Genomic DNA, 13804 nt, shown 5'->3' with positions numbered 1-13804 from the left:
CACTTAACATAAATAAAATCCTAAGCCCATTAAGTATCTGCAAGCTGCTTTCAGTTAGTTTAACTTAGCAAATTTAACTAAATAATCATTAAATTTATTCCACTCTTCCTGATACTCCTCCTCCTTCTGGTCGTGGACCCTTCCGGTTAGGTTGGCTAGCTCCGAAAAATCCATCATCTTCATCTGCCATTCTTCTATTGTTGGTAATTCTTGGGTTTCCCACTTTTTAGCTAACAAAATATGAGCAGCAGTTGTGGCATACAAAAATAATTTAACATCTTTCTTGGGCAATTCCAAACCTGTTATTCCAAGAAGAAAGGCCTCTGGTTTCTTTATAAATGTATATTTCAACATTTTTTTCAATTCATTATAAATCTTTTCCCAGAAGTCTTTCACCTTGGGACAGGTCCACCACATATGATAAAAGATTCCTTCCTTTTCTTTACATTTCCAACATACCGGTATATTGTCACAATTATGATATATCTTTGCTAATTTTACATCTGCCACTTGAGGCAGTCATCCCACTCCTAATGATAGGGCTGGCCCAGTGCCATCACCGGAAAAAACCCCTTTCCCTGCCACATCTCTTTCAAAAGGAAAAGGCTAGGAGATCATCCTTCATTAGGCTAATGGCTTTCTAATAGTTCTAGAATGATCCACTGATGGTTTCATCAATTAAAGCTAATGACAGGAGAGTTCAGAAGGTAACCCTCCCCAGCTGCTAGTTGCCCCAAGGTAGTATGTGTAGAACTCACCAGTACCTGAATTATACTTGTAAGCCTTGAAGTGCAGGTCAAATAATAGGAAGTGTGTGTGTGATTTTCACTTTGCAGGGGAAAAGGTCTCTGGTGCTCCAGAAGGTCATAACCACAGCACAAAGGATTATTGGTCAACCTCTCCCATCCTTGGAAGAATTGTACGGTTCCCGTTGTCTTAGGAAAGCAAACAACATCCTGCAGGATTCATCTCACCCGGGATACAGTCTGTTTGCACTACTGCCGTCTGGCAGGAGATATAGAAACATCAAGTCAAGGACAAATAGACTGAAAAACAGTTTCTACCCGAGAGCTGTGGCCCTTTTGAATGCTGTAACTCGATAGTGTGACTTGGGAGATTGATGGGTGTGGGTGTGGGTGTGGCTGGAATGTGGTTTGTGGGTTGTTGTTGTTGTTTTGCTTTTGTTGTTTTTAAGGGATGGCATCCAATTTCGTTGCACTTGTGCAATGTTGCACGTGTGTAATGACAATAAAGAATCTATCTATCTATCTATCTATCTATCTACTGCTGCTCTGATAAAATGCAGGGCAGCTGCTATCAAGTAAAATCAAGATGGGAGATCTTCTCACCGATTTCCCATGTCACGTGGTCCTGAGGAATACCTACTAAGGCAACAGGTCCCAGAGAGCTTTTAATCCGGTTGCTTCAAAGCAGTGGGCAGCACTATGTGTAAAATTCAAACTTTAATAAACACTATATGTATTTTGTAGTTGACCTCCTTTGTAGTGTTTTATTTTGAAAGCTTTCAGATAATATTTTAGTTTTCTGTTCTGTTGTTTTGACTGTACGCTCTATATTTGACTTTCTTCAGATTGTTTTATTGATTTAATATGCTATAAACTGCTTTGAGATTTTTCTTAAAAATATAATGTGGTATAGAAATAAAAAAATAATTGTTGTTGTTGTTGTTTAGTCGTTTAGTCATGTCTGACTCTTCGTGACCCCATGGACCAGAGCACGCCAGGCCCTCCTGTCTTCCACTGCCTCCCGCAGTTTGGTCAAACTCATGCTGGTGTGTGTGTGTGTGTATCTTGTTACCACCCTGCCTTGCTTCTTTTTCATTTAAGCAACATAATTTAGGCTATGGGTGCTATTGTTAAACGACGGGGAATCGGAAACCCTAGCCACCGAACTGCAAATCACCCAGAAATCCTGATTAAAATCAGAAATCAAGATAACAAACTTTTTATAAAAGAGTGGAAATGGTTTATTGAATGTTTACAAATAAACTGTAAACAGATAAGAACATTGGTAGGATTACTGTAATAACTTGCAGTTTTATAAGAGTATATATTTAAAGTAAATGAATAAATGAGTAAATTAAGTTAATTTGGAATATGCAGAAAATATATTTTTTTAAAAAAAATTAAGGAATTGCAGAAAGAGGGGGAAGGATGTCGAGTTTTGAAATGTTAACATGATTGTAATATTATCGAAATGTATAAAACTGAAAATCATAAAAAATCACCCAGAAATCCAGTGCTATTTTTTCTAGAAAATGAGGTGCTGGAATTCACCACAAACACCTCCCTTGTTCTCTTATAATGACTATGAATCAGCAGCATTCTGCTGGTTGAAAGACTGGCTGCTTCTTGAGAACACAGACATTTTAGATCTAGAAGGATTTAACAACGTTTTTGGTTGGCATGCATATTTGTGGTACGACAAGGTTAAAGCACATGAAGTATTTAAAAACCATATTGTCAGGAAAGCATTGTTCAATGTCTGGATAAGATACAAAGATTTACTGGAAAATAAAACCCCAAGGTGGTTGTCACCAATGGAAGCGAAGGCTCAGAAAAAGCTCAATATGGAGGTCAAATGGCCGAAATATTGGGAAATATTGGAACAAGAAGGAGACAAACTGAAATTACAGAGTTTTGAGAAATTAAAAGATAAAGTGCGAGACTGGCTTCATTATTATCAAATAAGAGAGGTCTATAATTTGGACAAAAAAATTGGCTTCCAGGTGGAAAAATCAAAATTGGAAACAGAACTGTTAGATCCCAAAACTAAGATACTTTCAAGAATGTATAACTTGCTGTTAAAATGGAATACGCAGGATGAAACGGTTAAATCTGCTATGATTAAATGGGCACAAGATATTGGTTATAACATTATGTTTGCTGACTGGGAACAGTTGTGGACCACTGGTATGAAATTTACGGCATGTAATGCCTTAAGAGAGAATATTATGAAAATGATGTACAGGTGGTACATGACACCAGTCAAGCTTGCAAAAATTTATCATTTGCCCGATAATAAATGTTGGAAATGTAAAGAAAATGAAGGTACATTCTTTCACCTTTGGTGGACGTGCCCAAAGATTAAGGCTTTCTGGGAGATGATCTATAATGAAATGAAAAGGGTATTTAAATATACCTTCCTGAAGAAACCAGAGGCCTTTCTCCTGGGCATAGTCGGCCAATTGGTGCCAAAGAAGGATAGAACTTTCTTTATGTATGCAACAACAGCAGCAAGAATACTTATTGCAAAGTATTGGAAGACACAAGAGCTTCCCACCCTGGAAGAGTGGCAGATGAAGGTGACGGATTATATGGAATTGGCGGAAATGACTGGCAGAATCCGAGACCTGGGAGAAGAGTTGGTGGAAGAAGACTGGAAGAAATTTAAAGACTATCTTCAGAAATACTGTAAAATTAATGAATGTTAAAATGATGTTGGATTGAAAATAAGTGGTATTAGCAACAAAGTTAATAAGAATATGCAAAAATGAATTGATAATGGAGGAAAATATAGAGTTATAATATGTTAAGATACAGAGTTAAGATAAACGAAAGAGGGTAAGGATTTGCTGATTTGATTATTTAAATGGGAATACAAAAAGGGGAGGTGTGAGGAGGCCAAGGAAATAAGTTAATGAGTTCAAAGTTACAAAAAACGGATTTGTTTTTAATTCTTTTTTAGCTATTTGTCTTTTGTATTTTTATTCCTTTTTTTCTTTTTCATGTATTTTTCTATGTTCTTTTTTTGGTATCTTTTTCTTTTTATATGACCTTTTTTCATTTTGTAAACTTACGTTTTTGTAAAACTTCAATAAATATCTTTAAAAAAAAAAAAGGAAAGTAAGGTGCTTCTTAAGATCACCAACTGAGAACCGCAAACAAATGGAGCAAATAGCCTTAAATGAAAGGGACTTAAATTGCTAGACAAGAAATATAAATAGCCGTACACATGAGTCACTGAGAGACGGGCACAAAAGGATGTGTGAGATGTTTCTCCATCGCAGGCAGCCAGACATTCTCTCCATACTGAATCGTGGAAAACTAAGGTGGATTCCAGCAGTCACTGTTTACAACCCCTGGTGCTGTTAAGATGGCAAGTGTTGGTTCCTGCACCCATAGTAGATTCTAGTGGTCCTGGGAGTCTGAGGTTTAGATCTTAGTTGAGCTATGAACTTGCTACTTGGCCCTGTGCAAAAATCTCTCTCAGCCTCGATTCAACCTTTGTTGAATAAGCATTCTAATGACTCATCTTGCAAGTTTTTCTGGTTGAATGAGAGGAGCATTGCAAAGTACTTTTCACAAAAAAAAAGGTGCTACCAAAATGAGTAATAATATTCTGACTGCCCTTAAAAACTTATTCCTTTTACTTAAATAGCAAATATGTGTCACAGGCTGTTTTCTCATTGCTTGTTTTCAACAAAGAAAATGAGAAAAATAAAATTATGGGAATTTATCACTCACTTCCTTCCCATATGTCACATTGACATGGAGAGCCAGAGAATAACTTCTTACAGAAGCAAGGATGCAGGAGATCTGTCATCAGATGAATTTAGTAAGAGATTCTGGAGGGCCATAATTGGATCTCCTGACATTTTTTATTTTTACTTTAAATTAGCTGCAGGGGATTCCCAATTTGATTGGAGCGACAGCACCGGATGAGGTTTTTGCATGTTGGCGCTATCTGAAATATTTGGAACCAATGTAGATAAACAATAGAAAGGTTCAGTTTTATTTTTATTTTTGCCCTTGACTGTTTCCCATTCAGATAATCCCTGTCCCTCATTTTAGGGTCTGCAAACTATGATATATGCTTCTGGGACACCCAAAGATAATCCTCCTGGATAGCTCAGTTGGTTAGAGCGTGGTGCTGATAATTCCAAGGTTGCAGGTTCCTGTGAGGGACAGCTGCATATTCTTGCATTGCAGGCAGGTGGACTAGACAGGCACGTCCAACAGGTAGATCGTGATCTCCCGGTAGATCACTGGACATCTGTGGTAGATCACTGGCTCCCCCCAAAGAAGCTCAACAAGTTTTGCTCCCCTAAAAAAAGCTCAACATTTTTTACTTGACCCCTTAAAAATTGGGCTTTCCTCCTCCCTAATAAAAGCTCAACAACTTTGACCTGAACCCCCCAAAAATGGGTAGATCACTGCCAGTTTTTAACTCTGTGAGTAGATCGCAGTCTCTTGGGAGTTGGCCACCCCTCGACTAGATGAACCTTAGGGTCCCTTCCAACTCTGTTATTTAGTCATTTAGTTGTGTCCGACTCTTCGTGACCCCCTGGACCAGAGCACACCAGGCACTCCTGTCTTCCACTGCCTCCCACAGTTTGGCCAAACTCATGCTGGTAGCTTCGAGAACATTATTCAACTATCTTGTCCTCTGTCATCCCCTTCTCATTGGGCCCTCCATCTTTCCCAACATCAGGGTCTTTTCCAGGGAGTCTTCTCTTCTCATGAGGTGGCCAAAGTCTTGGAGCCTCAGCTTCAGGATCTGTCCTTCCAGTGAGCACTCAGGGCTGATTTCCTTCAGAATGGATAGGTTTGTTCTTCTTGCACTCCATGGGACTCTCAAGAGTCTCCTCCAGCACCAGAATTCAAAAGCATAAATTCTTCGGCGATCAGCCTTCTTTATGGTCCAGCTCTCACTTCCATACATCACTACTGGGAAAACCATAGCTTTAACTATAGGGACCTTTGTTGGCAAGGTGATGTCTCTGCTTCCAACTCTACAGTTCCATAATTCTGCGTTCCCTCAGTGGGCTGTTTGCATTACTGGAAGAAGTCCCAGACTTTAACCAGCAAAGGGAGTATTCTCCCTTTGGTTTGTCAGCCCAGTCTGACTTTGGAACTTGGGCAATGAGAGCAATACCTATACCTAGCCAGGCTCCATTAGGTTAAAGGAATGTTGAGGTATGGAGAGGGAAAGGAGGTTTATGTTACCAATGTCTCATCTACATTGACGTCTAAAGTCCACTCAACCATACAGGACAGCAGCATTCAAAGGGTGCCTACCATTGAAGAAGTGGCATAGAAGCCAAAACTCTTCTTTCTGGTAGAGTTGGCTGGACCCTTTCAAAGGGTGAGTGCAGCCCAGATCCCTTGAAAACACAAGGATGCTCTGCATTGCTTGTGGAGGGCAATTTTTTTGGAGCCAGCCCTAAATGCATGATACCAGAGTCCAGTCCTGGCAGTGAAAGGCAAAGGAGCAAATGTTGGCACACATTTCCCCCTCTCTCAGGGTTGTGTGAGACACTTGGGTAGCTGACAGGGCAGCAAGCGAGGAGTTTAGGAAGGCACAGTCAAGAGTCGGAGGAAGAGGTGCTGTGGGACTGACACAGTCTGTACGGAATATATTGATGTGTGCTGCCAAATGCACAGGGCACCTGTCTGCAGCCAAGCAAGGAGCAGATATTGTCCTTTCTGGATAGACGCTCTCAATAAATCTCCTAAAGTCCCCAAGCTGCATCAGTGCTGGCACATTTCAAGGTCGCCCAAAGAAGTCGCAGCAAAAATTCACAAGGTAGGTATCAAAATTCTTTATTACGGAAGTGTGATAGAAGTGGCTCTGCACTTTGAAAGGGGAGCGACAACTATGACCTAAATAAACAGCAAGAAGGAGAAGCTTCTCTGGGCATAAAAGAATACTGAAAAGGTAAAGATGGGATCTGAAACCAGATACTTCAATGTTACTTTAGTTCATTAAACAATCCACGGCCTTTTAAACGGGGGTGGGGGAAGCAGCTATTGTTTTTGTTTGTGACTATGCTATATATTTTGGGGGTTTTAGTAAAAGGCGAAAGATTTATACGATCTGAAGAGAAACCAGAGTATTTCACTCCTTTATTGTGAATAGCATTTTATAGAGGTATAAATAGCTGTAAATATGAAAAGAGGCAAAGTATTTTTTTCCCTTGGTTATATGTATTTTCTTTTTCCTTTGTATTATATTTTGTGGTAAATATGTATGTTTTCTAATTTGTACTTAATAAAAATTACTATTAAAAATATTTTGGGGTTTTTATATTGTAAACTGTCCTGTGATCTTTGGATGAAGGACAGTATAGAAATAACAACAACAACCTGCTTGTAAGAGTCTAGATCAGTGTTTCCCAAACTTGGGCTTCCATCTGTTTTGGGACTACAATTCCCATCAACCCTGACCATTGGTCCTGCTTGCAAGGGAACAGCTTGCATTGGCTGGCTAAGCCGGGTGAGGGTAGCCGATGGGTCTGAAATCCTAGGTGAGTTAGGGACATCCCTTGCATGCAAAGACAGGATCCAGAGGGTTGAGCAGGCAAGACCTATAGTGGGTCCAAGGGTCACGAAGGCAGTTTCTATATGTACTGTAGAGTGAACTGAGGGGCAGATGGGGCTCATCAACCTGGGAAGGTAGCCCACCTAGGAGAAGGAAAACTCGGATCCTAAACTTCTTCTGCCTTGCAGGATGTCTTCGGGAGGGGAAAGGGTTGAGGAGTAAATCCTTCACACATCTGGAGTGGAGTCTTGTACACATCTTTCCAGCAACTCCTGCAGCCAAGCTGGTGCCAAACATATTGCTCTACTTTCTGTTAAGTTGTGGGTGAACATATCAGACGACACAGCGATTCTTCAAACAGCTCTTGTTTATTCACAGGCCAGAACAGAACTGAACTGAGGAGCTCAGCCAGCCTGCTTATATAGAGCTCCAGTACAACGTAACTGTAACAACTTTCTGTAACTATCCAATCGCTGAACGTCACTTTCGATCCCTTGTTTGCATATGTGGACCTGAACTATCTGCAGTATCCCCCTGCTGGCCCAGGGTGAGAACTTCAGTACATAACACTTTCCTTTGGACCCCATCAATGAGCCGGGGGGGGGGATCTTGTCATCTGGGCAGCCCAGGACCTCCACACACACCGCCCAGGCCTGAGCCCTGGTTTGACTTTACTCCTGGAGATGCACTCCATCAAGACAGAAGGCTGCCGACAACATATATTTGTGAGTGAAGTTGGGAACTACATTGCTTAGTAGTGCAAGACGTGTGTGATGACACAAGTAAATTAAAAAGACTAAGCTGCAGACACTTTTCCTGCAGAATGAAGAGGAAGAGAAAAAGCATTCAGGCTGCCCTCTTATTCCCCACCCCGCTCTCCCCCCAAGGCTTTGAAAATATATGGGGGGGGGGGGAAATCCACTGCATGGTCATTCAGACATCGCTGATTCAGAGGGACAACATGAAGCTCTCTCCCCTTGAGGAGGATGAGTCACATGGTGGGGGGGGGGAGTGGATTGGATTGGGACATCACAGCTTCACGCTTAGTAGCAGAAATAAGCTATACCTTAGAAGGGACCCTTTCACTATGTAGCCCAGCCACATAGACAGTTTTGGACCATATTTTCAAGCTTTCTGGAGTCTTTTTATCTGACCCACAGCTAATTTAAACTGCCACCCTACTGCTTTCATCCTCCCCACCATCAACTCATGCCCAGTATTAGGAAATGCACAATTAGTACAATAATTAGAAAATGCAAATCGGTATTAGAATCTGCACACTGACTGCCGTTTGCATTTAAATTAATTGTGCGAGCTCTGCGTGCCAGTGCTAAGCCAACGTTATATTTCAGTTCATGCTTGCCCATCATTACTTATCTCGTCCTGCAAATATGCAGCCACAGGATGAGTTCTAGGTCCCGTGCTCAGTTCACACAGAGCTTAATCCTGAAGAAGAGAAATGTTATGTGATTGTGTTCATAAGTATTGAGTCTGGGAGGCTAGAAGGCAGCTGGTTTAGTGAAGGCAGCTGGGTGGTGGTGGGAGAGATCTACTTGGTGGCAACGGTGAAGCTAAGAAGGTTAATTTGGCTGGTTTACTTGCCATTCCCTCGCATGGTGCAGGATACAATCCATGCTGTGCCAGCCCTTATGGTCTCTTTCAGTATGTTTTTACTCTTGATCATTATTATATGCAGCTGCTGAAACGGGTGGATCTTTGTGCAATCTTATTCTCTGCAGATTGGACGCAAAGTAATGCACTATATTTTTGCTGCCTGCTTCTTCAGGACCTTCCGATCTTATCATGTTTTCCACTCTGCCACTTCCAATCCACCTTACCTGGGGAGTAAGGCAACAACACTTGCAATCAGTTACCTGAAACAGAGGATGCAGAAGGGGGCTAGATAGAGAGGCAACCAGTTAATTTTCTTTTAGTAAGTACTTCTTAGCATGGTAGATCCTTTCAGGCTTTACTTTCTTCCTGCTTCATCTCCAAGTTCAGTCAGAATGAGTTAGCACAGTGATTCTCAAAGGGTGTGGCATCGCAGGGGAGGATGGCACGTGTGGGGGGAAGATTCAAGGACAATCAAAGAAACATAAGCATTTCAATGTAGTACGTTGTTGTTTAGTCATTTAGTCGTGTCCGCATCTTCATGACCCCCTGGACCAGAGCACGCCAGGCACTCCTGTCTTCCACTGCCTCCCGCAGTTTGGTCAAACTCATGCTGGTAGCTTCCAGAACACTGTTCAACCATCTCGTCCTCTGTCGTCCCCGTCTCCTTGTGCCCTCCATCTTTCCCAACATCAGGGTCTTTTCCAGGGAGTCTTCTCTTCTCATTAGGTGGCCAAAGTATTGGAGCCTCAGCTTCATGATCTGTCCTTCCAGTGAGCACTCAGGGCTGATTTCCTTAAGAATGGAGAGGTTTGATATTCTTGCAGTCCATGGGACTCTCAAGAGTCTCCTCCAGCACCATAATGTAGTATAGTATCAAAATATTTTTTTATGAATGAGATTATTGGGCAAAATCAAGCTCACACCTCTCATTGAGTTTACATACTGAAGGTACACACGTAAGAGGCTCATTTATCATTATATTTTAGGGAATGATTCATGTTCTCATTGCTTTATATTTTCTGGATGTCCCATGGCCATATTATAAAGTAGTATTTCTTATCAATAAAAAAAATGTGTGGCGTGAGCAATTTTTTATTCTGAAAGTGTGGCCCAGAGAGAACAGTTTGAGAGCCACCATGTTAGCATGCGCTAGTGTTTACTTCTTGGTTCCATCTTGGCCACATGTAAAATCTTTACTTAAAATGGCTTTGTTTGCTGTGACTAATAAGCCTTAAGCTTTCTCCCAACCAGCAGTCTTTCCAGGCTGATTCTTTCTGCATATATGCAAAAAGATATATATCTCTTTTGGTACAAGATATGTAGCAAAGTCCAACAAAGGTAAAATCTTCTCTAGGTAAGCTGAGGTGAGGGGATGAAGGAGTGTGGAAAGGGGTGGCAAGAAACCAGTAACGCTTTTGGGGAGGGGTTGTGAAATATACTCAGAGCCGCAAAGTGATTTCATGCTCTTTATTCAGCTCATAGTGGTGAGGAGGAATGAATGAATGTCCCCTCAAAGTATCTGCTTTATATACATTATTTACACAATGGGCTGCACATGATTGGCTAATTCCGGAATTCTACTGTAAGCCAATCAGGTTGTGGATTCACTTTTATCTGGAGCATGATTGGGTGGTTCCTGCCAACCAATCATACTGCTGCATTGTTCTAGGACCAATCAGACTGCTGCATTCTGAATCCTATTGTTCTAGGACCAATCAGACTGCTGCAGTTTGGATCCTATTCAACTCAGTACATAACAGGTTGAAAAGGGGGCAATTGGAAGGAGAGCCTAGTGGTACTGAACCTTTGTTTTCCAGAGCAGTTAATTGATGGAAATACCAGGCTTGGCATTATCCCTCTAAATCAACATGTACCAGGAGTTTGTTGGTTTTGTGACAAATCCTAACGTTGGAAAAGCCATAAAAATGGGGGGGGGGGATGTGTGAGGTCGGTAAGGAGAGAAAGTGAGACGCCTGGGAGCAATGTGGGCTAGAGAAGGAATAAGGATTTTGCAGCAGGAAGAAACAATCACATCAAAGTACTGGAGACAGAAATATCCAAAATACACTGTGAGGATGAGCTCCAAATGAATATCTCCATACTGAATGACTGAGAAACAAGATGACAGATGAAATCCAGCAAATTAAAGCATGCTGGGACAAATAATGCCAACTATACACATGTATGCTGATGGGTTCTGAGCTGGCTTTTACAATTTAGGAAATAAATCCTGAGGTCAAATCAGAAAACTCACTGGAAATGTCAAGTTGGTGTTCGGCGGCACTGAAAAAGGCCGTGTTTGGGATTATTAAGAAGGGGACTGGATATAAAAAGCAAGCACGATAATGCTATATTATATAAGGCCACAGTGCTTCCATATTTAGAATATTCTGTTGTCCTGTTTCCGTCAGGATGGTGGTTGGTGGAGAATCATTTACCTTATCGGCAGGAGTCTAAGAAGTTGATGCTGTACAGCTTAAGGATAAATGATGACTACAGAGAGACGCAATTAAGTTTAAAACAATCACACAACAGTATATTGATACATGAATAGCCAGTATACTGTAAATATACAGAATAAGTGAGATAAGAGGTTTTTTCAACAGAGGGTCGGTGTCACCATATGTTTATAAACTTCCCTGTTGCAATTAATTGATCCATAGTCACAACTGCTGGGCTGCAGAAGACGCTGGTGCACCAGTGTGTGGCTGATCTACTCTGATATCAAAAAATGCTTCTTGAGTAGGTAGGCTTCTAATAGCCCTTCCAGCTGCCATTGGTTTAGCTGCTCTGAAGTCACAGAGCGTCTTGGCGGTATAGGGTATGGCAGCTTTTTTTTTTGTTTTGGCAAACCTACCAAGTCATTTCGTTTACCTGCTTATACATAAAAAAAAAATCTGTTCATGTTCCTAAAGGTAATGGGACCCCTGACAGTTAAGTCCAGTCACAAACGACTCTGGCGTTGCGGTGCTCATCTCACCTTACAGGCCGAGGGAGCCAGCGTTTGTCCACAGACAGTTTTTCCGGGTCATGTGGCCAGCATGACTAAGCCGCTTCTGGCGAACCAGAGCAGCGCACGGAAACACCGTTTACCTTCCTGCCGGAGCGGTACCTATTTATCTACTTGCACTTTGTCATGCTTTTGAATTGCTAGGTTGGCAGGAGCAGGGACTGAGCAACGGGAGCTCACCCTGTCACGGGGATTCGAACCGCCGACCTTCCGATCAGCAAGCCCAAGGCTCAGTGGTTTGTTGATCACTGTTATATATTGCATACAAATACACCACTTAGGGGATTATTTGATTAAGCAGTTCATTAATTTTTCTTCACAAAATTGGGGGGGGGATGAAACTCCAAGATTTGTGAGCAATTCTAACTAATATGTATAATGTTTGCCTGCACACACCTAGGAATTTTGAATGGCATCGTTGGTGAGGATCAGCTGAACATATCTGAAGCCTTTCATTTTATGTATCTGTCTGTGACGTTAATAATCATTTAGGAGAACATTACAACAAGATAATCCAAACATGACTCTTACATTCGGCATGTGTGTCTTGGACCTGGAGCTGTGGCAGGAGTGCATGTAGAGATATGGAACAAAGGAGAAAAAGAACAAAGCAAGGCATTGAAAAACAACCCAATGAAGGCAATAGCAATCTAGCATGGAATGGGTGTCAATGGCACATTTGCCTTTCTTGTTGCTTCCAGATGAAATGTTTCCACCCTGATTTGGTTGCACGGAAGCTGCATGATGTTGGCAATTTTTTCCAGTATTCATTCTGATCGGTTTGCACGGAGGCTATACAATTTCAAGCCAAGCAATTGTTACCCTATACATTCCAGTGCATCACATTCCAGTGCGTCACTTTCCTTCCTGCAAAAAGTCCAGATTTTTAAAAAGAGGATTTGTTTTGCACAAAGGCCCAAATCCACTTTAACTGGGCAAGCTAAATTTGCTGGTGTGCCAATGAATCCCACCTGCAGTGACAGCCTACAGGTGCCCTCTTGTCTCAGGTATGGTAGTAATCATTTGTCAGGTCCCTGTAAGAGAAAAAATAAATAGTTCCCTGAGATTTACACCAGGATATAGCAGGAAAAAACATAGCATGCTGTTAAGACTGGGAAAATGGGGAGGCACATTTGGTTGAGATTTCATGTGGATAAATGCACTTGGTTTTGCAATGTGAGGTGCACAATTTGTACAATGCAGTTCAAAAAAGAGTAAAAGTGAATTGCTGAAGAGTAGTTGATCACCTAGCCTCTGATGGAAGTGCCTTGCATTGTCTTCTAATTGTATATGGACACAAGTGACTAAAGGCTTGTCCACAATGGAGTTCACTGTGTTTTTGCAGCTGTTTGCCTTCCCATTTAATCTGTGTAGCTCACATAATCTTACTCTGAAATAACACCAGATTTGATGCTTGCCCCTTGTAAATTCAGATTTCTCTTATACATGAATAATCTGGTAAATTAGGGAAAATTGGGCTCTAAACCAATCCAGCTGGGGTCACAGACAATTTTGTTTTGGTGTTTTGGTGTGGGTGGATCACTTGCCACTTTCTGCTGCTCCCCTTTCCATGTGCACTACTTTTCTCAGTGCTTTCATTTCTTTTCTGAGCATGCTTGTAACTATTTGCAGCACTCTTCTGAACTATATTCTCCCCCCTTTGACCCTCCAGATTTGCACAAAACCAGAAAAATGCATAAGCAAACCACATAAAAAAATTCTACACTAGATATTGCAAATTAATCTGAAGTGTGCTGAAAATCTACAATTGCTTCCATTTCTTTTATGGCTGTGCTCCCAACTTTCCAGCACTCCTGAAAGGGGGAGCACATGGGGATAGCCGGGGGGGGGGAGCTGCCTCCCACATCACTAAAAATCAATACAAATCTTAGGTTC

Source organism: Podarcis filfolensis (assembly GCF_964270895.1).
Source record: "Podarcis filfolensis genome assembly, chromosome: 17".
In the NCBI taxonomy this organism is placed as follows: domain Eukaryota; kingdom Metazoa; phylum Chordata; class Lepidosauria; order Squamata; family Lacertidae; genus Podarcis; species Podarcis filfolensis.
The sequence above is the reverse complement of the archived record's forward strand: the minus strand, read 5'-3'. Positions refer to the sequence as shown.